Genomic DNA, 23,611 nt, shown 5'->3' with positions numbered 1-23,611 from the left:
ATTAATCTTATGAGAGTCAGTATTCTCATCTGTACCGTGGGAATTTGGCCCAGACTGTCAAAATCAAATGCATAAAATATCTGCAGTGTACTAATGAGCAATCATATTAATGGAACAAAAACATAAACAGCCCAAATATGATCAAAATTTTTTTCAGGTCAGGTTTTTCTGACAAAAGAGCTCATACACACATGATATATGTGTGTGTATGTATATGTGTGTGTGTATGTATATATGTGTGTGTATTATATATTAAATTTTAAAATATATTTAAACACTTTAAATATATTTTATTACATTTTAAAAGCTGGGTCTCAGAACTATAGATTGAGAGTCATAAATCTGTGGTAATGTACAAAAGAATGTACTGAAGATAAAGTTACCACATAATCAGTACACTTAGAAATGTCTTCATTTTATAAATAGACTTCCATCAAGTATGTATCTCATATGCACAGAACTCCTTGTGGGACCTCAGGAAACACTAATTATCTAAGTGTGCATGCTTGGACTGGCCCCCAGAAGATTCTGCTGGGAAACCAATAATTCTAACAATCTCTAAGAATAAGGCCTCTGCTTCTATTTACCTCCAACCAGAGTCATCCCGACCGTCTCGGCGTCCCCTGGTCCTCGGGCGTCCCCTGGTCCTTGGGCCCAATTCTTCCCAGCATCGTGTGTTCTAGCAATGTCTTCCCTAGCAATGTCTTTCTCCCATTCTTCTTCCGTCTGTTCCCCCCCACCCCATATGACCTAGACTGCTGTAAGAAACTCACAGCAAATGGCACTCCTTCAGCTCCCCTAGCAGGCCCTCTGCCCCTGAGCCAGAACCTTCTAGTCAATGAGCGTCCTGTTTACTGAGATCCCCACCCTTTTCAGTCTCCTTTGGACAGACTCTGCTTCACCCAGTCTGACACCTCAGTACATTAACGTGGCCACCTTACTCCCATCATTGCAGTCCAGGTGGCAGGCTATTTTCGACAAAATGGCCTCCCTCTCTCCTACCCCACTTGTTCTTCCTACAATGCATTTTGCTTGTTTGTTTGTTTTTTTGAGACAGGGTTTCCCTAGGTAGCCCTGGCCGTCCTGGAACTTGCTCTACCAGGCTGCCCTCAAACTCACTGAGACCCGCCTAACTCTGTCTCCCAAGTGCTAGGATTAAAGGTGTGCGCCGCCATGTCAAGTTTCTTGCTTTAGGTGTAGTCTTCTCTCTTTGGATTTGGACTGTGACAAAAGTGGCAGGTTGTGACTTCCAAGACAGGTCAGAAAATGTAAAGAGGTTCTGCCTGGTTCCCTTGAGATACTGGCTTGCTACACAGCCTCCACGCTGGGAAGAAGGCACACGGTCACATGGAAAGGATGTACATAGTCCTCTGGTCCACAGCTCCATCCATTATCAGCATAGACCGACAGACATGCTAGAATCCAGCCTTCCATCCTTATCCGACATCCCTGAGGTCAGCAGGTAGAACAAAGACAAACTGGTTCCCCCACACACACACACACATTTCTTAGCTCTATTCGAATTGCAAGTTCATGGGCAAAACCAAGTGTTGTTGTTCAAGTGACTGTGTTTGAGATGGCGTGTTATGTAACAGTGGGTAACTGGGATAGAAAAGAAAACAAGAAGCTCCTTCTTCTGGTCCTTTACAGCCCTCTGCGTTCCAGCCTCTTCAGAGCTCAGTGTGAACATCATTCCTTCAGGAGGCTGAGCCTGCCTGGAAGGGATTTCTCTCCCATTGCTTGAAGCTTGAATGGTGCCCAATACGGATCCACCAATCACGCATATTAGGATCATCGTGTTGCTTTATAATGTTTTACACATATCTGCTAGATAGCATACGCTAGCCTCCAGAGGAAAATGTAGTAGTGCCTATAAATGAAAATATGATCTCTGTGAGTTCGAGGCTAGCCTGATCTACCTACAAAGTGAACTCAAGGATTGTCGGGGCTGTTACACAGAGAAACCCTGTCTCAAAAAGACAAAAAACAAACAAACAGAAAGAAAAAGAAAAGAAAATATGATAGGAAAAATAAGGGGCAGCAAAATAATGTGTTACTGGAGGGTCATGTAGTTGCAGGAGACTCCAACTTTTCAAGTCACTAAATTACTTTCACACTATACAAAGTGTACATTCAGGCATGCACGCATCTGTGTGTGTGTGTGTGTGTGTGCGTGCACGTGTGTGTGTGCATTCAGCCAACATGTGGACTGGATGTCTACTGTAAGAACTTTGTGTGTGTGTGTGTGTACATTCAGCCAACATGTGGACTGGATGTCTGCTGTGAGAACTCTGTGTGTGTGTGTGTGTGTGTGTGTGTGTGTGTGCATTCAGTCAACATGTGGACTGAATATCTGCTGTGAGAATTGCTTCCTCATTAATAATGGAATTCTAAGTGGGCATTTAGGAGATGGCAATAACCGTTCTACAATCATGCAATCACTCAAGAGTAATTAGAACATGGCAGGATCCAGCAGTAAACAGAGCTGATTCTTGTCAAATGCCATCTATATCAGGACTTTTTCAAAATGGAGATCATGAGGCTAAATCATGGTCATTAGTTTTTTGGAATCAATGGCTGTCACCAGCTCAGGCCTGGAGTTACATTATCACGTTTACATACATGCAAATTTTTCTGAGGAAGGATTGATTTCTTTTATCAGAATTCCAGGGGAGCCTCTTAAAGCTTTATCTTATCACACCTCCCCAAACCTTCCTCCAGAATTCTGTCAGGGTCCAACTTGGAACTACTGATAGAGAAACCATGGCTGGTCATCCTGGGAACTGTGAATCTGGGCTGCCATCAAAGGTACCATGCGGATCTGAGCAGCCTGCTCTGCCATCCATGGCCACGGTGATGTCCGGGCCTAAGCTGCTGCAGAGGGCCATGTCTGGGTCCATGCCCTACTGAAGATGGGGTCTGTGTTGATGTCCATGGCTTCTGTTACCACCAAAAGCCATGCAGATGCCTGGAGTCCAGGTGGACACCTGACACCATGTTGGCATCTGAGGGTCATACTGCCACTGGGGCCACACAGATCTGAGTGGCCTGTGCTGCCACCTGAAGCCACGGTGACATCCAGGCCTGAGCTGCAACTGAGGGGCCATGTCTGGGTCTGTGGCCCTGCCACAGCCAGGGTCTGTGCTAATGTCCATGACCCTGACACAGGAGAGCTGGTCTTGCCCCTCATAGGAAAGTTGGCCCCCACACTTGGGAAACCTGGCCCCACTGCTCACTGTAGGCATGGAAGAGCTAGCTCTGCCCATCACCTGAGGGGGTGGCCCCAGTGGCCCAACAGACCGCGCCTCAGCTACCACCCAAACACACATCCAGAACTTTGAGTCAGCCCACCCCAACATTTACTCCACCTCTGACTTGCTGACGCTCATGAAGGACGTGGTCCCACAGAACCTTAGCTGTAGGATCTCCATGAGTCAGGGAAAAAGCAGGATATCCTAGATGAGGTACAGTGAGGGTCCAGTATTGATGCTGTACCAGAAGCCAGAGGCTTTAAACCTGACCAACAATTCATTACACAGTAAGCATTTGCAAGTAAAGTTGTTTGGACAGGGGGGTCTAGTGCATGACACACAGCAGCTCCCAGTGCCACCAGGACCAAGGAAGAGGTGATGGAGACATGGGAAAGATAGAGGAGCAGAGTGAGGTTTTTTGGGGGGTTGCTTGTTTTTGTTTTGCTTTTTGTTGTTTGTTTTATTTTGTGAGGGTTTGAGGGGGTGTTTGTTTTAATATTTTTATTTTTATTTCTTTTTAAATTTTCTTTTGGAGAGGGATGCTACAAGGGTGGAGGGTGGATATGGAGGGCCTGGGAAATGAGTGGGAGTGGGGAGCATGATGGGAAATTCCCAAAGAATCAATTAAAAAAATATATGTTAAAAAAAGAACTTCTAAACACTCGTTTGTAAAGGGGATAGTCTGAATGATCCCTGAGATAAAATAAGCCTAGGGCTCCTCCAGGCAGTTTCTGTAAGAAATATAAAGAACCAGAAGAGAACACTGAGGAGGGGGAGGAGAAGGAAAAGAGAAAGAGAGGGAGGGGGAGGAGAGGGAAGCTACCACCCCATTTGTGCTTTTCTGGTAGTTTTATTTTTTTTTCCTTATAAAAGAATGGCACTATTCATCTTGGTTAAAATTGATATCAAAGGATTCATAATAACTTACTTCATAAATATTAGCCGTGCTTTGCCATGTGATAGTCACTGGTCATGGCCTTTTCCCCCAGTCTTGGTCCTAAGAGTTGATCTTTTCTCTGAGTGATTCAACCCAACGCTGAAGATAGTTCTAGAAGGGAGATGGTCAAAGTGCCCAAAACTGAGAGAGAAAGGCACAGAGAACCAAAGAACAAATGGTTCATCACTGGGAGTGCGGGAGGGGATCACGAGGCTGCTGATAACCAGGTGGGCTTAGCTGGCCTGCCCAGTGAAGTGGGCATCCACTCGTTCCTCTGCCTTCTAGATCTACATGATCAGTTAGGAGAACAGCTTTCTCCTATATAAGGTAGTTAAGTACTTCAAGACAGCTGAGAACCCCAGAGCCAGATCTCGCGGGAGCAGATCCACTCACAAACCCAAGGAAGGGAGACATAGATGCTTAATGAGCAACTTAGACCCAAGGATGAGCTGACCATGGTTCTCCCTCCTCACGGTCATAGTTTAAGTGGAGGAAGGAAGGCTTTATAAAGGTCTGAGTTAGAGATGGACTACAAGGCAGAGTACCAGAGAAAACAGGCTTCTGGCACTTAAGGGGATGGGAAATGAGCCATAGAACATTTCATCGTTTCTTGATCCACTAATTGTCCCCTTAATGGTATATTCAGTCTTTCATATGTATGTGACTTATCATATAAGTTAGGCAGTCACTTGGACCCTTTGCCCATATTATATTTATCTCATTTGTACAGTGGTATACACTAACTAAATAGCCAATAAATATTCTATGAATTAATAAATGGGGTTTTCTCCCTGGAGCTTGGGATGATGATAAAGCATGTTCTTCTAATTCACCATACGCAGTATCTGTTGTGTACTCTTGCATTAGAAAGCAAAAAATGTAAATGAGCCCCTCAGAGCATCACCAACCATCTAGGGCAGGAGGCATGGGGGGTCTTAGTAGAAGAAGCCACTCTTGGATTGGTGCATGGAGACCTTGGGGAGGGCAGAAGACCTCCATGTCTGAAAAACGAATCTGTATTTCTTACAGAGAGAGAGAGAGAGAGAGAGAGAGAGAGAGAGAGAGAGAGAGAGAGAGAAAAGAAGAAGAAGAAGAAGAAGAAGAAGAAGAAGAAGAAGAAGAAGAAGAAGAAGAAGAAGAAGAAGAAGAAACGTATGAATGGATAATGATTTGCTTTGATAGATGATTCAGGCAATCTCTCCTCTTCCCCTCTCACCACTTGGTTTGGTATCGGTGCATATACAGCCATTCTTTAGATAAGTTTGCACATCTGTGAATTAAATGCTTAGGGAAGAGAAAGTATCTGTGGAAGACAATACCTTCCAATTATAATTCAAATACATAGAAAATCTTCTGAAATAACTTCCAGATCAACAGATACTATGATAATACATATAAAACATATACATAAAATATGGTAAAAAGAAAAGTTAAACATTGACCTCATCATCACCAACATATTTAGACAGATGGGGTTTTTCCTTACTTATTGGTTTTGTTTTAACAGGAATTGAACTCAGGGCTCACATCCACTAGAACCCTACCACTGAGCTACCCCAACTCAAATACCATTCAGTTTATTTAAGACATCAACTTTATAGCAACATGAAGTTCTCTAGACTCCTCTTTCCCTTTGGCCATAACCCGAATAGCTAAGAGCGGGCTCATATTGTATCTATCTTACTTCATTTTCTTTAAGTCACTCGCTTCAGGGTAAAACTTTGCAGATGAACAATAGAAATGCTGAGGCACGCTTCACCCCACTTCCTAGTGCGTCTTAGCGGACTGCATCATTTTGAGGACCTGGGTCTTGGAAAATGTTCAAAGGCCGAAAGGGAGGACAGCTTTTGCTTTGTTTCGTTGAGACCAAATAATCTTGCTTAAAACAGACTAGCTTTGAACTCGCTGTTTAGCCCATGCTCTCCAACCTTCTGCCTCAGTCTCCTAAATGCTTGAATTAGAGATATGCACCATGACTTCAGTTTAGGAAGACACTATTTGGGCATGCTGGGCACTGAACCCAGGGGCTTGTGTGTGCTATGCAAGATTTCTACCATGGCATCAACTCTTTTTACCTTTTATTTTCAGATAGCATCTCATCAAGTTACCCAGGTAGGCCTTAAACTTGCAATCCTCCTGTCTCAGCCCCCCCCCCCAGGCCTGTGGCTCAGGTCTAGCTGTTAAACACTTGGAAGAAGATGTTGTTCCTCCTCATGACGAGACAGGAACAAAGCAGTTTCATCTCACAGCAAACCAGAGTGAAAACCTTCAGAAAGACACCTCTTCTCTTTCTCCTTTTCCTCAGACAGAGTCTCACCACACAGCAATGACAGCCCGGAGCTTAGGACGTACACTAGGCTGACCTTGAACTCTTAGAGACCCACCTGCCTCTGACTTGTGAATGCTTAGATTAAAGGCGTTATTTCACACAGAGACCAGCCTTAAAGAACATTTCTTGTACGAACTGAACTGATAGGTTGTGGGAAAGAACTATTTAAAAAAAAATGAAGCAGCTTTTTGGGGTAAATAGATATTCTTTTCTTAAATGCCTTGACTTCTCACCCCAGAATCATGCAGGAATATGATCAGCCCAGGGGGCATTGCGTGTCTGTTGAATTTAACTCAGTGCTGAAGCTCCTGGCTTGGGCTGGCAAAAGAGATCAAGTGTTTGCCTTGTAAGCGCGAGGGCCTTAGTTTGAGCACCAGAATCCGTGTTAAAAACAAAACTGGCATTGTGATACACACTTGTGATCCTAGAGCCGGAGAGGGAGAGACGGGCAGGTCCCTGGGGCTCACTGATCTGCCTGCTCAGCCTCCTTGGCAAGTTCCCGGCTCTGTCTCACTGCGCAGGATTTAATCTCATTGGTCACACTTAACTTTTGTATGCTCTTAAAATCATTCATTAAATTACATTCAAATTGTAAGCCAAATGGCGGGGGGGGACAACTTTTGTAAATCAAATAAAAGGTGGGGGGAGGAGGAGGTAGACCTGGAAAGGGAACTGAGCCTGGATCCTCTTAATTACTAAGCCATCTCTCCAGTCCCAGGTCTTTATTTTCTTATTTGTAAAACAGAATGATAACTTCTACTGTAAAGGAGCATCAAATGAGACAGTGAGTATAAGATGTCTATTTAGCAGAATGAAAGCCCTTAGTGAGAATATATATATATATATATATATATATATATATATATATATATTCCCTATTTTTGTATACTTCACAAGGTCATCATTAGGAATCAACAAAACTGTGTGCGCGCACACACAGACATATCGGCGAATCAATCCCACACCAGTTATGTTTTAAGGGGTTATTTATTTTGGGGGATAAAACTTACATACACCATAAACCGTTAGGAAGGGAGCCTAGTCGCAGGAGCCGGAGCAGGAGCCAGGAGCAAGCACCGGAACCAAGAGCTGGAACCAAGAGAGCCTGATCCGGATCTGCTTCTCTTTTTAAAAGAGAAATATACCACGCCCCAGTGGGCTGGTATTTCAGCAGCTATTGGCTGACGGAGCGGAAGTCGCTCCCCGCTGCACTGTGGGCTCGTATTTTAGCGACTATTGGTTGAGGCAGCGGAAGTTACTCCCACAACACAGACACACCCCAAAATGCACTTGGCACATATAAATGCTAATGCTGGTGTTCCATAAGTGCATGACTTAATACTCAATATGAGCCATCTTCCTTACACATCCCGGGCAATTTTCTGGAATGACTGTCCTGTTGGCCACATACTTTGGTGTGCCATTACATCACACATACATACCTAAGTGTCTCTCGGCATACACAAAATACTCATCAGTCTCTCACTCAGAATAAACTCTGAAAGGGCTTCCCAGTTGCCAAAGCTCACAAGAAGCAGAAATCAGCATTGGATATTCAGCTCGGTGATGAGAGTCCTGTGTACATGACTACACTGAGATGTCTGTCTGAGCTGTGAAAATCACAAAACGATCAGGGTACAAGACACCAGCCACGGGCTGTTTCTAGTCCTGCTTGTGTAATCTAGCTTTACCTGGATGGGCAGTGTGCCAAAAGCAAATTTATCGCCAATGCCATCCAAATAATTACAGGCTGACTGGTCCTGGCCCCCGTGTCCCAGCCTCAAGTCTTTTCAAATGACTCATCGGTTCAGCCGGAAAGCAGGAAGCGCTCCATTTGAAGGAGGAAGTCACAAGGATGCCACGCCCCAGGACAATACTCTTCTTACCTAAGTGGTGTTATTATTATTCCCGTCTGTCAGGGAACACCCAAGCAGAACACATTTAGTCATGTCATGAGAAAGGAAGGAGTCCTGTGGGACAGCCAAGAAGCTTGCACTGGCCCACCGGCTGACCCCTGGTGGTCTCAAAGCACAACCGCTAACCCGACAGCACCCCTCAGCTTATCTAGGCGGCCCTTTATTTCCGTAGGTGAGTGTAGGCAGTGTGGGTGTGTCTTCTTGTATGTATCGACGCAGGCACGCAAGCCCATACACGAGAAGATTTTTGGCACTCAAAAGGAAGAGACTGTGAAGATCTTCATTGCCAAGGCTGCCATTTTTTTTAATAAATTAGCATTCTCAAATAGAAGCCTGAATCTATATCAAGATATGACATCTTTTATGACGTAAAAATACATTTGCAATTCAAATGGTGAGGCATTACCTCGTCTACACTTTCCGGATCTGGAAGGTTGTCCTGATGTGGGCGGGAAGGGGCGGAGTTGGGAAAGCCACGGTCAAGCTCACCTTTGAAGCCTCAGATCCACAGCCCAGCTGGGAACCTCGGAGAAGTGAAATACTAGCTAACCTTTGCTCTCTCGCCCTCTCTCCAGCACTGCCACTGGAAATCTGACTTCCGACCTGGAAGTACGAATGATTAAGAGGTTTCTTAGTTTATTTGAAAACTGTGGGTTTTGGCAGTTAATAATTAATTTTTTTTCGTGTATCGCTGAGATATGAGATTTTCTTATCACAAAAATTGGGCATGAATTCTCATGATTTATATTTAGAAAACATTCAAATTCCTATCAGTTTATGGCCAAGCATAGTGGCAGAAATCTGTAATCTTGGCACTTGGGAAGCTGGGAGGCAACAAGATCATAAGTTCAAGGCCAGCCTCACTATGTAACAAAGTTCCAGGCAAGCAAAGCAACGTGAAACCCTATCTCCAAGAAAATAACAGTATCAGCCTCTGTATATATATAAAATTCTTAGCATTTACAGAATCCTTTCACTTCTTGAGGATCCATGTGCTAGAGACTCAGACACACCACAACCCTACAAGCTAGGTTTTGTTTTCCTATTTTATGTTGAAGAGACACAACAGCATACTCCAGACCGTCACAGAGGCAGGAAGCAGTAGGGGCCTATGGCCCAAGCCCATCTTCCAGCCAGGCCATCTGGCAGCTTTTCCCTAGAAACTGATCTCTCTATTCGTGAAAGACCTCACATATTACAGGACGCATGCGCAAGGCAGTGGACATTTAGAAATAGTGCCTCCTGAAGATTTACATCAGTTCACCCACATGCCACTTACCCAGCAACCACTTTACACACATCTACTTGACGCAAACATAATTAAGAACTGCAAAGAAGTCTTCGAAACACCAGGACAAGAGTGGCATTTGCCTTGCACGCTCCAGCTAGGAGACGCCACTGCTATGACCGGACAGAACTCCTTAGTGTTTATTTATTTTGTTCTGACAACATGTTAGAAAGCTGAGCCATGAAGCTATCCAGCCTTTAGCTGAGAAACACTAGGGGAGGTACCAAAGGGCAGAGAGAGAGAAAGACAATGCTCAAGAGAAAAAGGAAAACTAGAGAAGTCTGTCCCAAGCTGGTGCCATTTCCCAGAGGGTAATATTTGAAGTAATTTCTAAATACGTCTTCTGAAAGTGTTTTAACGTTTAAAGGAAGACTATTTCCCATATAATATAACAGCCAAGCTTTTGAAGCTGGAGAGATGGTCAGCAGCTGAGAGCTCCTGCTGCTCTTGCAGAGAATTCGGGTTTGATTCCCAGCACCCATCTCATGGATCACAATCACCCGGAACTCAAGGTCCAGGAGATCTGACACCACATTCTGATCCCTGATGACATAGGCACACATGTGATACACATATATCATACATAGGTGTAGACAAAACATTTATACACATAAAATAAAAGCAATCTTTTAAAAACAGAGATAATAACATGTTATAGAGTTTCCAGAGGGTTTTAAAGTTGTGGGGGACTCTCTCTCTCTCTTTCTTTCTTTTTCTCTCTCTCTCTCTCTCTCTCTCTCTCTCTCTCTCTCTCTCTCTCTCTCTCTCCTCTTCTATTTCTTCCCTCTTCTTTCATCTCAACAATAAGCATACTTACCTACTAGAGCACGATTTTGGGTTGCAGACCTTCCAGAACTTTCCTGGCAGAGTTCCCTAGTTCTGTTCTGTTGTTCACCAGAACTGTGTTCTACCACAGTTACAAACAGACTCCAAACCAAGTTATTAACTAAGTGCATTCTTTATCTTCCTACTTAATAGCCCTTCTCAGCTCCTCTTCAAACTGTACCTTCTCGTAGAGTTTTCTGAGGCTCCACACATGACTATATCCTAACTTTCTAGATGATACACGGAGCACCCAGCAATGTGGAGATGAACATGTCTGGTCTCAGTGTCTGGAGCTCTTTAGTTTCAACCCTCTCAGATGGTTCCCAAGATCCCACCCGATCAGCAGAGAATGAGAGACCATGTCCTGTGCTGGTAAACCATTGATCTAGCCAAGAAAAACAGCACACAGTATAATTCGAGAATGGTTTTATTTTTCCCTTTGGCTTCTCCCAAATAGATAAGGCTGAATTACTGCTGGGAACTACATTTTGCAGCCAACAAATTGGGATCCAGCAACCAACTAATTTGGGACCAGCTTCCAGAAGTAGCAACTCCTCAATGGCAAACGGATAAAAATAACATTAAATGGTGAAGTTAATTTCCAGAGTGAGTGTTAGACAATGAAATGACTTTTCAATAGCTTGGCAGTACGTCCTTTGGGAGGTCACTAGACAGAGGTTAGCAGAAGTGAGCGAATGAGGTGAGTTAGAGGATGTCATGAAACAAGCCAGTTCCTGTCGTGACCTGGTGGGTTCTCACTTCAAGTTCCTCCAGTCGGTTACATAAAATATCATCAACGGTCAAGACTTAGGTGTGCGGCAAAAGGGGTCTGTTTCTCAAATTTCAAAGGGTTCCCATGACACTGTAGACCGTGGCTGTCACCCATCAGATTGCCTAACAAAGGGGGTAAGTCTGCCATTCACAGATGGAAATGAAATACAACCACTGAAGAAATGGGGTTTTATAAATGTTCACCTTCTTAAGCTAATTAAAAGTTAAATCTTATTAAAAACTTAGCTAAGATTAGCGACTCGGGGAAACACAAAGCAATAAAGCAGCACAATTTTTTTCTCCTCAAGTAGCTTTTCAGAGTATTTTTGTTGTTAACGTTTTCTCAGAGTTTTAAATTACCCATGCTGAAGAATTGACAAAAAAGTTAACTCACAGATTGTTGGAAGAAGTGAAAATTGATGGAGACTTGGCAGAAAATATTTATTATTATTATTATAAAATACATATCAAATTTTAAATTTTACATAATGGATCCCACAAGCATGAACTTACTCCACAAATGGTGTCCACTGAGAGACATGTTGAAAAATGTCCTTTGGAGCAGCGGTTCTAAGAGCAAAGCTCAACTCAACTATCAACAGGTCAGTGGTTCTCAATCTTTCTAACGCTGCAACCCTTTAATATAATTTCTCATGTTGTGGTGACCACCAACCATAAAATTATTTTGTTGTTACTTCATAAGTGTAAATTTGCTACTGTGATGAATCATCATGTAAATTTCTGATATGCAGGATATCTGATATGCAACCCCAAGTGGGGGGGGGTGTGTCACACTCTACAGGTTGAGAGCCACTGCGATAGAACAGGTTAAATAAATTATAGTAGTCTAGTCAATGGACATATAGTACAATATGGCTAACCTACATGGATTTACAAAAGGGTTTCTTCAGGTAAGCATGACATGAAAAAAATCAAAACAAAGACATGAATAATAGAATCCCACTTATGAGAACATCCAGTTCAAGGTTTTTTAATGTAGGTACTATTGATCATCATAGCAAAGCACCCCAAAATTTAGTGTCTTAAAACAATGGTTATGATGTGTGATTTCCCTCTGTATTCTGTGATTATCATTAATGAATAAAGAAACTGCTTTGAGCTATGGCAGGGAAGAACAGAACTAGGTGGGGAAAGCTAGGCTGTATGCTGGGGAAAAGAAGGGCGGAGTCAGAGAGAAGTCATGTAGCCCTGCCGGAGACAGACGCTGGAACTTTGCTGGTAAGCCACTGTCACGTGGCAATACACAGACTAATAGAAATGGGTTAAATTCACATGTAAAAGTTAGCCAATAAGAAGCTAGAGCTAATGGGCCAAGCAGTGTTTTAAATAATATAGTTTCTGTGTGGTTATTTTGATTTTGGAAGGACGGAATGAATAAGCGGCCTCCTCCGACATAGTTAAGTATGTCTCACAACTTCGTGGCATTCCTAGGAAGGCCGTCTATTGGTAATACCCTCCTTCGGTGGCTGTAGTGAGCCGGATCACTAGTTAGGGTGTAAGGTACCAACTTCACAGCAGTCATAACTGTTCTGGCTGCAATATCTGGTATGAGGCATACTGTCCTTCATCTAGGTGTAAAGATACACATACAAGGGCGGCAGCATCTCTGGAGGCCAAGGGTGAAGGCAAAGTCATTCCCACAAAACTTTTTTTGGTTAAAAATTGGTCCTGTCTTAACTTGATGTGCTATGCTGTGTTGACTCCCATGGGAGGCCTGCCCCTTTCTGAATGGAGATGAAGGAGGAGTGGATGAGGGGTTAGAAGGGAGATGGGAGGAGAAGAGAGGGGGGAAACTACAGTCAGCATGTAAAATAAGTGAAAAATCTAATTTAAAAAAAAAAACAGTCCCAGGGCTAGTCTAGATTCAAGGGCTGGAAAATAGACAGCATTCTCTCCCTTGGAAGAGCTGTGAAGCATTTGTGGTCGGATTTAATCCAGCACTATGTAGCTCTATGTGTTCATATCTCTAGCTCCCAAGCATCTGAAGTGTTTATGTGATGGTTATTCCAATACTTTCCTCTGGAGAAAGTAATCGGGAGCGTGAATAAGGAAGGAAAGGCAGAAACCTACTTTCATCTCAAGCATTTCTGAACCCAGGGCTGACTGAGCATATAAAGCCTGCATGGCTTCCTGGAGGCCTGCACCAGAGAACCTCAGGCACACGGGCTGCTCTTCCGATGACAGCGTCTTGAAATCTTTCCGAATTCTCATTTTGAACATTGACAAATAAGTGGAACTCAATTGCCGCACACTGCGCCCCCGTGTCTGCATTCTGTGCGCTAGAACCCAGTTCACAAGCTTCGGGCAAGGGGCTGGAGGTTGAGAATACACACGCAGAGACAGACTGACACACGGACCCTCAAACGCTGGTTCAGAAAGCCCCCTTTATTAACACCATGTAGGCTTAAATACACTGCAGTGAATGGCCAACAGGTGATAATCCCATCCTCTGATCCTCTAAACTAGGTACAGTTTCTAGTAACTTTAATTAGAAGGTTCTAGGAGGAAAGAGCAGCTGAAGGCCAGAACTCATTAGTCCCAACACTCAATGACGCTGTGGATAAGTGGACAAAGAGATCCACACAAATGTGGCCCACGCTTCGTCACTGTCATTCCTTCCACGCAGAGACCTCACAGCGACCCACGAGACCAGAATTCTGATGAACTCACAAAGTACAGTTCGGAGCAAGGACAACATAAGCGTATGACCACTTTGATGAGCAAACCCAGGATGTGCCAGATCCCCAGAGGCTCCATTTTCAACCCTAACCTGGACCGGGTTTGAACTCAGAAGGACGGCAACAATGTTGGCGAAGGAACTCTATGGCATTCTTCCTTATACTGCTTCCACCCATCAGCAACCATTTACACTTAAGATAACGACATAAAGATAAGGGAAAGATGAGCAATAGGAGAGAATTCTTTTCCTTCCAGCTCTTCCTCACTCATCAGTAAATTGAATAAAGTGTTAGTGGAATACACAAGCCTTGAGACATAAAATAGAAACAGCTTGGCTCCGTCTGATGTACGGTTCCCTCTATCCTGATAAGAACAAAATACATATGCATGCACAGCTAAGAAACATAAATAGTAATTTCAGGGGTTCTGCTTACAAGTCGAATGTTCTTCCATCTGCATTTTAAACTGGCTTTGCATCACGAACGAACGAGAGATGGTAAATTTATGCTAATAATTTCATTTTGTTACTTTTCTTCACTTAGAATAATATGAAATAGCAGATAAGAACAAAATGATGGGTTGAGGTACAGAATGCAGAGTAAAGGAAACAGCTTATTTTAGTACCATTAATGACATTTATTCACTCTGGGGAGAACAAAGAACCCTCATACATTTATTTTGCACTACGTACAATATATTATGCAACTGGCCTTGTCTATATGATTTGAATTTTGTGTGCATGCATCCTACCATTGTGTGTTTTTTAAAAAGCAGGATTCTTTTAACACATACTGTCTTACTCCTTTCCCTAATAAGCTCTATGTTATCCCTTAATCCAAATCTGTTTTAGATCTGTTTCTTAAAAACAAAAACATAACAGTTATAATAGCAAGATCTAGGGAATTATAGCATTTTAAAAAAGCACCCGATGAGGAATGATTCAATAAACAAAGGCTATCTGTCACACTATTATTCCTGTTCCCTTTTCCTTCTGTGGGCATTTATTCTCCCTGATTTACAGCACGGGAACCATAGTGAGCACAATGAAATTAAGCAAGAAGAGTATGCCAGAGTCGAAAACCCTGATTCAATTTTATGAACTCAACGAATGACAGCTCCGTCTCCACCATAAATATTTATTCTCCAAAGGGCCATGGCTACAAGGTCATCTACAACATAAGGGCTGCCTACCTTTGACTAAGACATACACATCCACCCTGGATGAGTTGTTTACAGGCCTAATATCACAGAAAATTAATGCAAAAAGGATTTCTCATGGCGCATTGCTAACATGATGCCACAGCTCCAATGACCAATTCCATGAAGACCAAAAGAAGGTTTTATATTTGCTTCTTTTAATATTACTGAACACCAATTCTTGAAAGCCACAAGTTAAAATTAATTATTCACAATGACTCTGTGCATGCTTGATTCAAATTTTCTGTTTGTAACGTAGTCACATTTTGCAATAACGTTCTCAGATTTGGTGTTGATAGGATATGTAGGTTTTCGTGAAAGGGTTTAGTAAAAACAGTCAACCAAACAGAGTGAATAAATTACATCCTTGCAAATACGCTAGGGTCAATTTATATCAAAATTATGGTCTTAAAATGTCTCTAAGTTTTATTTTTTTTAAAGTTAGCTTGTTTTCTTTCCAATATGCTGAGAAGATTCACCTACATTGTAACATTCTGCCCAGGGGTCAGATAAAGACCATTCAGCAGAAGCGGGGACCAGGGCTGCTCTGGGGAGGGACATGCTGCCGTGGAGTCATGGAGGGCACTGGTTTTCTTGCATGACTTGTACATTTAAATATTTTTATCAGAGGCCCACCCTGATTGATCTTAATAAGCTTTTGATATAACGACAAGAACTCATGGTCTGGGAAGAAGACTCAGTAGTCTTTGCTGCATGAACGTGAAGAGCTGAGTTCAGGTCCCAGGACTTATGTAAAAAGTCCAGTGCTGCAGTGGGCACTGTGTTTCTGGCACTGTGAACTCAGCAGGGACGGTCTCTGGACTGGTAGGCCAGTCAGTGAGCCAAACCTACAAGCTCCCGGTTCAGTGAGAGACCTGTCTCACAAATTAAGATAGAGAACAATTGAAGAGATACCAACATAGAATCTGGCCTATACATGTGCATGTACACCTGTGCACACAGGTACACACACAAATATTACATGCACACACAAATAAGTAGAGAAAGGATAGACAGATAGACAAACAATGAAAACCAAAGTTCTTGCTTTGAATGATGTGTGGGTTGTGACTAATTTTCTTTTTTTTTTCTTTCTTTTCCTTTTTTTTTGTGCACATGTCTCTGTGTGTGTTTGTGTTGTATGTGAGCATATGCATGTAGGTACATGTACCTATACATACATGTGCAAAGGTCAATGTTAGATGTCTTCCATACTCACCCTCCACCTTAGTTTTTGAGATGGGGTATCTTCCTGAACCTGGAGCTCAACTGGCAGACAAAAGGACCAAGAAACCATGGTGTCTATGGTGCTGTAGCTATAGGTGCGCTTGCAGCCACACCTGCTTTTACTGGATGCTGTCTGTCTCTGCCTCCCGCCATGCGGCAGCTATAAACACACCTGCAGCCTGGCTATAGGTGCGCTTGCAGCCACACCTGCTCTTACTTGGTTGCTAGGGATTCAGGCCTGTGTAGCAAGTGCTCTGCCCCATTGCACATCCTCCAACACCAGGGTTGGCTTCTTCTTGTCTCAAGTTGCCTAGTCAGCCCAATTGGCATCATTAACTGGAAAGCTAGGTGGGAGGCATACAAAACCTCACGTCCTGAAAACATCTTTTGGCGCATCCTTCTGGAACTGGCTGGAATATGCTCCTGGGACCTCATCCATTCATTGGGATACTTGATCCATATATTTAAAAAAAAAAACCTTCAAATTTCTTCTAATATGGACATTAATAGACCATCTCGAAGCTTCCAAGGATCTGTACTGGTCTCTGGAAGTTGGTTTTTATTTTTCTGATCACTTCCTTCCCACTCCAAAAGTCCTTTTGAGCGGTCAGCATGAAAGCGCACATCTGTAACCCAGCCCTTAGAAGACTGGGGCGGGAAGGACTGAGTTCCTGGCTAGCCTGCGCTGTATAAAGTGGCCCTGTCTTTTAAAAAAGGAAATGTTTGGCAGAATAAAGGGTAAACTCTGTGACTCTCTGGGCCCCACTGCAGCTTCCATGACAAGATCCTTCTTTTTTGTTTGTTTGTTTGCTTGTTTTTGTTTTTGCTTTGGCTCTTTGTTTGGCTTGGGTTTTGTTTTTCTTTTAAATTTGGTTTTGTTTTGTGGGGGAGGGAGTTGTGAGGGCAGAGGGCAGATGCAGGGAAATGGGGAGATAAGTGGCATCTGAACATATGATGTGAAATTTAAAAAGAATCAATAAAAGTAAAAAAAAAAGAAAATGCTTTGCTTTGTTATTTTTTTTCCTTTTAAGTTTTGAGATAAGCATGCCTGAGCTTTAAAGCCTGGCAACAATTATTTCTCCATTTCCACTCCTCTAATCGCAAATTCCATACGAATATGCTAAACTTCTCATTTCCAGCTTCTCCCAGGCTCTCTAACCCACTCTATATCCTTTTGATTCTGCAGAAAATGGTCTCTGATCTTACGAAGGCGGCAACAGACGCCTGTCAGGTTAGAATAAAGGCTGCAGGACATTTCGGAGGAATGTGTACACATAGAGCAATGTCAAAGGTCAAACATCTGGGCCCTGAACCCATGCCCACCCCTCTAGACCACACATCCCACAATTAAAAGTGCCTGTTGCAACCTGTCTGTCAAGGGATGAAATGAGGTTTTCTTGCATTTCCTGAAGGCTGAAAGTGAACATTTGGATCTAATCCTGAGTGTTTCCTAAAGCAGCTGAAAGATTTCTCGTCCCAGATGTTTCTATATCTGAAACCTTCAATCCTCTTCTCGAGACTAAGTTGATAGTAACTTACTACTACAGAGCTGATACATCTAAATAATTAAGAATGCTTCCTTCCAGTCGTCAGTTGGTGGGAGGTCAGATCCATCTGTTACGGTTCATTCTTTGTTACTCACAGAGACCCACCCTGTAAATGCAAGATCCTAATAACTACAGTAGTCTTGATTCTCATCTGGCCTGAGAAGCAAGGTCAGGAATGTCACCAGGATCAGATGGATCCCAGTCCCTGGTCTTTGCTGCCTCCTTGGCACTGGCACTTGAGGAGGGAGAAGGGAGGTGACAGGGGGTGGTGGGATGGATCACAAAAGGTGTGGTAAATGCACAAGCCAGCAACCGATTCCAAAGGGGCCAGTTAGGTTGGGGAGGGGGGGCAGGAGAGTGGAGGGTGGAAGACTGTCGCAAGTCTGCTGCAGCTTTCCAGCTGCCAGCCTTCTATTCCATCCACCCTTGCTGCCTGCGAAGGGTAAGACCCCTCTCCAAGATTAACACTCGCAGAAGCTCAAGTTTCTCCCCAGATAAAATGGAGTATTTGCGAAACCCTACGCACAGCCTCCCAAATACTTGTATTTTGCTTTCATTTCTTTAGACTGTCTAGGCCAAGTTAACTTTAACCTCAAAATTACCAAATTACAAAAAAAAAATTACCAAGTTACTAAATTCACCTCCAAATTCTTAGATTACAGGCCTGACCCCCCATGCCAATCAACTCTACATTACCTGTGATAGCTAACACAATGTAAGCTATTCCTAACTAGTTATTGCACTGTGCTATTTGCAAAATAATGACAGCAAAGCCTGTATATGTTCAGGCACATTTTATTTAACTATTTCAACCTATTTCAGCCTAGGAGTTAGGCGGACTCCCTGGTAGGCAGACAAATAGGGAGAGGAACCATGAGTAGATAATATGGTGACCAACTTCTTCTCAACCTTCTGACTTGAGACAATTGCTTGATAGCTTTCTCCTCCCACCAGCAAGCCCCCTGCTGATGGGACTGGCTCAGCAAGTTCAAGGCCAGATGAAGACTGTCACACAGACCAATCAACCATCCTATCTGCCTTCAAACTAATCAATCCTCGGAAGTTTTCACACACATACCTCACCCCTGCCGCAGCTGCCCTCAAGAGGATCTGGATACTTGGTGTCCTAGGTTCCCCTCCCTTCCTACTTTGGCTTCTTTTCTCCCCCCGTGTGTCTGCTGTGTGCATGTTTTCTTCACCCCCAACGACCGCCTTCCTTCAGCTACTGATCCTGTTTGCGGTGCCTGAGGTTTCTCTGCTGCTACCTACTTCAGAGTTTTCCTGCTTTTTAACTCATTAACTGGCAGAGAAAATGAACTCGATCCGGATCCCTAGACTGCATCATTTCAGGACCCCTAGATTGTATTATTATGATTGGTTAAATCCACAGATGCAGGACCAGAGAAACCCAGGACCGACTATATGTGAGCTGATCTCACGCCTTCTCTCCTTCCTCCTTTCTCCTTCCCTTCTTCCTTTCTTCCGTCCTTCCTTTCTTTTTTCTGAACATTTGAATAAAAAGTTGAAGGGGTGAAGATAAGTCTGGTATCTCAAAAAATGTCTGGACAAGGGACATAGATGAAGGAGAAGAAAGGCCAAAGCAACAAACAAATGAGAATTTAAGAAGAGCAAGTCCCAGCTGTGTCAAAATTTTCTCTTCAGATGTATTAGCGGAGGAAGGCATCGGAGACTGAGACCACTGTGCACTGCTGGGCAGCTATTCTCATCAGGCCTTTGCCAAGGATTTTAACTTATTACTTAGCATTTGCTAATCACCATCTTGCTAAGAGCGATATCCATTATGTATGTGGAATGTTTCACTGGTCAAACGTTTGGGAAGAAGAGTCTGACATGAGGACAGGTCAGAACCTAAACCTCCAGCCTTCCACTGTCAATAACTGACATCGTACAGAAGCCCAACACCAGAGCAAGGATGATCAGAGGCTAGCGCACAGAAGTCCAGAAAGGAGAGCGCAAGATAAGGTTGGTGTCGATCCTAAAAGAGGATCCAGCTAGAGGCTGTAAGAAACAACTGGAGGACTGAGAGTGTGGCCTGCTGGACAGCACATGCCTGGCATGCCAGAAGTCCTGGTGTATCCAAAAGAAGAGGGGGCAGCAGGAGCGGCGAGGAGGGAGAAAAATAATTTTCTTCTTCTTTCTTCTGAAGAGAGTATACAAATTAAACATTTTTTGAAAAATTAAATTTAAAACACAGAGATGCACTTGGGTGGGTGGCAGGTGTGTGTGTGTGTGTGTGTGTGTGTGTGTGTGTGTGTTAGGGGTATGCCACTAGATCTCTCTGTCTGTCTTCCCAGTGTGGCCACGATGACCAATCTCCCTTTTCTCCTTTTCCTTATTATCTTGACTCTCTTAATTGGCTTGTTAAAGCACAGGTTTGACCCCTAAATCCGGCAATGATATGGTGACCACAGCAGGATGAAAAGAGACATTTGGAGGTGTCTTCTGCCCATAGTAGTAGACCACAGATAAAGAGGCAATATGGAAGTTCCCAGAAGCTTCTAGAGTTATTTGACTGGTATGGTATCACGCTCTTTCTGCTTCATGTGGGATTAGCTGCTTTTTACCTCCCTCAGCGATGCAGGAAACGCTAGATTTAGTTTTGGATTCTTGAGAAAGTCAGATCTTTGGAGCACCCCACTGTGGAGACCACATCACGGATGTGATTGAAACTTTGAGGCCCCTGAAAAACTGGACTAGTGACCACTAGTGTGGTCACTCCCACCCCTACCCTACCCCATGCCTTCATCCTGTGACCTTATTAACTCTGAGACACCGAGCTCTGATGGGACGTCCCTTCCTGAAACTCTGCCTAAAGGAATTCTGCCATCTTTAAAATACTTTCTAAAACTCAGGGGAGAAAAAAATTGTAAATATTTAAGAACTTGTCGCAAAGGAAGGTTTTTAAACTTCCTCCAAGCACCACATGGACATCACATGGCTTTCCAAACCATCTATGAGCAGAAGGAAGATGGTACGTTTCAAAACAAAATTTTAAAAACCACAGAAGAGCTATGTTTATAGTGAGTTTAATGGCTTTTCAATGAATTTCCATACACCATTATGAAGACTAAAGGTCAAATATATTGCAAATAAAAAGTGTATTAATTATTAATAAGCATAAATGTCTCAATCAAGTAAAGCATCTATATGAATTGTCAAATAAGTTTTACTGTATGTATGAATGGCATGAAGAAAAAGAGACGAAATAGCCAGTGAAGAGTTAAATAAGAAAACTGGGCCCTTCTAACAGCCAAAGAGAGATTTTTTTTAATAATAATCCATACACTCAGTCATACATATACACACACACTCACATACATACATTTGAATATGTATTATAGCTATGCTGGCTGAGGTAAATGTAGCAGCTATGCTAAAACATTTTTGGTAACAGAATGAAAGTCATTAAAAATAAACGCAATTAGACCAAACAACAGCTCAAAGAATGCATAACAAAGGAAAGAAACATATTTATCAAGAATTAAAAGTGTGCACATTTTTCAAATTAGTATTGTTATTCCAGAAATGCTTCCTAAAGAGGTAATTCTCAAACTATAGCCCAGGGACAGCCAAAGGCTCCCGGCATTCTCAGAAGACACAAAATCCCAAACTTCACAATGACACCAGACATGACTTGCCTCTCTTTCTTTCCTCTCTTGCAGGGTACCATGGAGTTCCCCAGGGGCTCTGATGTGAACCAACACAGGCAGGGTTGTGCTGACAGCCACGAGATTGTGAGCTCCTAGGATGGGGTAAACTCAGGGTGATTTTGTACCTTATTTCCACATGTCCAACAACTATACACACAGGCACATGTATTTCCCATTCTCACTCAAGTCCCGACCACCACTGTCCTTTACGTGTGGCTTAAACCTGGCTTGAGAGTAGAATGTGTGGAAGGAGGAAAAGGCACAGGAAACCCAACACAGAGTAGAGGACATTGGCAGAGCCTGAACCCTGGGCAAAGACGCCAGCCGCGAGCACTCCAAAATGAGCAGAGGGGCACCATGGACTGGCAATCCCTCGGTGTAAAGGCAAGGTTGCTTGGAGACTCACAGCAGGCTCTTCCCACCTTCTCTATTGTTTCTGATTTCTATAGCTTAGGGCAGGCACAGGCATTGGACTTTTCTTCTTTTTGAGCTTCCCTGATGATTCAAATATAGAACTAGAGAGATACCAAGAATTCCTCCCTTCCATGTAATATATTTTGATATACTACACACCGTTAGCTCATATTTTATCCACTCCATCCATATGACTTTGTTTGCAAGCCGAAAGGGAGGAAACACTAAAGCTCTGAACAGGTAACACACATAAGTAACAGACTAGCATCAGTCTTGACCTCCCACGGTCAGTGCTCCGGGATGGAAGAGAAGAGAGGGGTTTCTATTTCACAGTGACGGACCCAGGAGGCTGAAGACTCCTGCAGAAACTCGCCCAGCAATGCTGGATTAAGTCAAGAATAGATGAGCCAGACTACCAGATCTCATGAACGACTTTGGAAAGTCGATCTTACATTTACTGGTCTGGGCTAGGCTGCTCTAAACACTGAGGCCAGGGAGGTGAGGCTGGAGCAAGATTTCCTGAACTCAGAGGTCAGCACTGTGATCCCATTTCCTGCAGAGTTCTCCAGGATGCCAGATGCTCTCTGCCCAGGTACCCCAAGCCTGCTGTGGAATCGGGACCTGGCAGAGCAAGGCCACCACAGGACCAAGGGTTCTCTATACATAATGAGCTTAACAAACCCTCCAGTCCCACCACAAGCTAATTCTGGAAGACCCAAGTTCTTCACATTTTCTCACTCGAACTGCTTTTGCCTGAGGGATCATTAAACCTCAGAGCAGAGTGATCCAGATGAATCCAAACAGAAAACAAAAGCTAGTGTTTGGAAACATAACACATGACCCCTCCATGAGGTCCCTAAGAGGCCCAGTGGCCTCACAGAGAAGGAGAACCCAAAGCTCTGAGAGAAAACCTCAGAGAATGGAGCCTGCCCTCTCCCTGGGGACAAGACAGCCTCCAACACTATCATTTGGTTAACTGGTCCCAGCGCTCGAGGGAGGCTGAGTAACTGCCTACTTAGCCACACAAGAATTCACAAGCAAAGACTGCTCAGTACAAAATGAGACCCTGGGCAGAAATCACTCTCCCCGAGCTCCTCTGTGGCCCCCTGCACACTTTCTCAGAGTGCTTTCTGGGTTGCCTCTCTCAGTTCAGTTTGCGTTGATGTCTGTCCTTGTCTGTCTTTACAACCCTATAAACCACAGGAAGACAGTCAGAGTGGATTCTACAACTCCACGTGGTGGGAACCAAGCATATCTGTTTGAGTGTTACGGTCCCTTCTCAGAAGAGAGTTGAGTGGTTATTTAGAAGGGCACGCTGTCCAGGGGTTTAGCTAAGTGAGCGTGGAGGGCCCCTGGGAAGTCCTCTCTCAGGAGACAGGCTAGGAGGGGTATCAACAACATGGAGGCAGACCACAGTCGTAGAGCATTTCAAACCGGTCAGCATAACCCTAAAAGACCCCAGCAGAGCTGCGCATTGTCAAGATGAACATCTGCCTGAGCCTAGGCCAAGCTGGGTGGCTGCTGGTTGGTAACGGCAC

The 23,611-nt window shown here is 43.6% G+C and overlaps 1 protein-coding gene across 4 annotated transcripts in view; it reads right to left on the bottom strand.

Annotated features, from left to right (window-relative positions):
- The window catches only part of Rapgef4 (Rap guanine nucleotide exchange factor 4), a 262,768-nt gene that overhangs the window by 175,885 nt on the left and 63,272 nt on the right, over positions 1 to 23,611 (bottom strand). The gene's annotated exons all lie outside the window — the stretch shown is intronic.

Source organism: Myodes glareolus, chromosome 21, assembly GCF_982192425.1.
Source record: "Myodes glareolus chromosome 21, mMyoGla1.1, whole genome shotgun sequence".
Taxonomy (NCBI): Eukaryota; Metazoa; Chordata; class Mammalia; order Rodentia; family Cricetidae; genus Myodes; species Myodes glareolus.
The sequence above is the reverse complement of the archived record's forward strand: the minus strand, read 5'-3'. Positions and strand labels throughout refer to the sequence as shown.